This window comes from Pteronotus mesoamericanus, unplaced genomic scaffold (genome assembly GCF_021234165.1).
Source record: "Pteronotus mesoamericanus isolate MK-2021 breed Mesoamerican mustached bat unplaced genomic scaffold, CSHL_Meso_final contig_56, whole genome shotgun sequence".
Taxonomy (NCBI): domain Eukaryota; kingdom Metazoa; phylum Chordata; class Mammalia; order Chiroptera; family Mormoopidae; genus Pteronotus; species Pteronotus mesoamericanus.
Genome location: NW_026555201.1, coordinates 16,058,046 through 16,060,362, shown reverse-complemented (window position 1 = coordinate 16,060,362; position 2,317 = coordinate 16,058,046).

The following is a 2,317-nucleotide window of genomic DNA, read 5'->3' as shown; positions in this document are numbered from 1 at the left end:
GTTAGTAAAGATTAGGCCTGTGGGCTGGGAGGTAAAACAGGCAGGGGGGACCTAAGTCTCCACTGGAAAGGGGGTAGTGGTAGAGCTGAAGAGAGTGGTAAGAAGGAGGACATTTCATATGATTGTTTATCTTGCAAAAGAGGGAATGGGGTGGATGAGGGAAGACCCTGTCGAGATCAGAGAATGTATGTCCAAGGCGTTACAAGGGAGGAAAGGAAAAGCATGGTCACTCAGACACAAGGGAAAGAGGGGGGCTGATAATGGGTACCCATCAATTTCCTGGGTGGGATGGGGAGGGGAGGCTTGTGATACAGGGTGGAGTGGGGCCGTGTGGGCCGGAAGGGTAAGCCTTAATGATTAAGACTATTCTCTGTCTTTTTTAGCTGCTCTGTGCTCTAGGATGGCATTTAGATGCCCGGTCTGGTCTGGGGCCAATACTTTCTAACACAGTTACCTCTTATTTCTGACATCTGGCCTGTGGTTTCCCCTCTCTTCCACCCCCAGATTGTGTCAGCGTTTTCTTCCTTTAATGGTTGCCGGGACGCTCTCCTATTGCCTTGTTTTTACCAAGTGTTATTCCTGTGAGGGTGGTTTGTTAAGCTCCTTCCCTTTGTGTCAAGTCCCCTTGATGAGTTCCTGACAACCCTGTAAAGAAGCAAGAATATGTGAAGATGAACAATTATTGATTGAGCATCTATTGTATATAAGGCACTGGGAATACCATGATCAAGGAAACAATCTTTCCTCTAGGGAAGTGACCTCCCTTTATGGTGGTGAGCTTTCAGTTAATGAATATACAACTACACAGAAGGGTATATAATACAGTGTAAGCATATAATATTAAAAATATGTGCACTGCTGAATGTGAACCAGTCTTTCTCAAAGGCTCCCCCATACCGGAGGGGCCCATTCCATCACAGGGGAATTCCTCCTGCCTAAGAGGCCAGTGGAGGTCGTTGCCTGGCAGCAGGACAGTGGTAAGAGCAGAGGAATGGAAGCTGAGGGGATGAACTGGCACCACCTTTTCGGTGAACAGAGGACTGCTTTGGCCTAGCGCTGTCCTCCAAGTCTCCCTGCCAGCCCTTTACCTGTATGGGAGTTCAGAAGAAACACAACTGCAACATGTGAGATCGTTAGGCTTGCCCATCTTAAAGGGAAAATTTCTTGGCACTATCTCCTTTCTTCCTTTCCTTGTTTACGTTAGGTGGAATAGTCTCAAAATTTTTTTCAAGGAGATTTTAAGAAGAAACAGGGTGAAAACCTGGCTGGAAGCTAGTTCCATTATTTTGAAGAGATGTTGGTTACTGGAGCCCAGGTCCTGAATGCCCAGCAGGGCATCTGAGAAGAACTGCCTGGGCACAGAAGAGACCCTCACCACAGAGTGTTGTTTGAAGAGCCTGGATCCTCCCCAGCCTAGGACCAGCTGACTAGGGAGAAGATAATTGTGCAAACAGGAGGAACCAAAACTTGGCAATCACCTTTGGAAACATAATTGAACTGATACCAATAGATAAAAATGTGCTACATAAATAGGAACAATCAATCTACCTTGGGAAGTCATCTAAATATCATCTAGTAAAGTAACTTCATTCTTTAGGAGTAACACAAAAGAGGGATGTTAAAAGGTTGTATAAATATACTCCTGTTGGAGAAGGATTTCAATGAAGAGTAACCCAAACATTGACAGGAAAGAAGTAGTTCTTGAGAAGACTGAGGGACTTCTTTTCCTTTAGCAATTCTTTTTTCTTCTCTTTTTTCTGGGAGCAATAACTTCAAATGGAAATGGGAACTTGCAAAGTCTCTGAACTCCCCAAGGAATAGGGTTGACGAGATCAGAAATAGGAGGAAAGAGAAAGTGGCCTCATAAAGCCCCCGGGCTGCTGTGGATGGGCAGGGGAATTGCTTCTGGGCTGTCTCAGTAAGAGGAACTACATAAAGTATGAATCAGTAAAGATGCAATTACCTTGGGGCCAGGAACTGCTTCTTTGCTTGTTGTTAACCTGGAAGGAACTAGGGGAAACTGTGACTGAACATTTGGGGTGGTGGAGTCCCCAGCATTGTGAATGGTGTCATTTCAATTCAATAATATTTATTGAGTATCTGTGACCACCAGCACTTTGGAGGTACAGCAAAAACTCTAAGATTTGATATTTGTTTGTATTCTTTGGCTAGAACTGGGAGAGGATTCATGAGCGGGATGCGAATGCATTGGGATTTTTGGTTAAAAAAAATTTATCCAATGAGACTGTGATCATAAAATTACTCACAGATAATTGATAATGGATCTTATTTTTTTGAGATTACAGAATTTACTTGG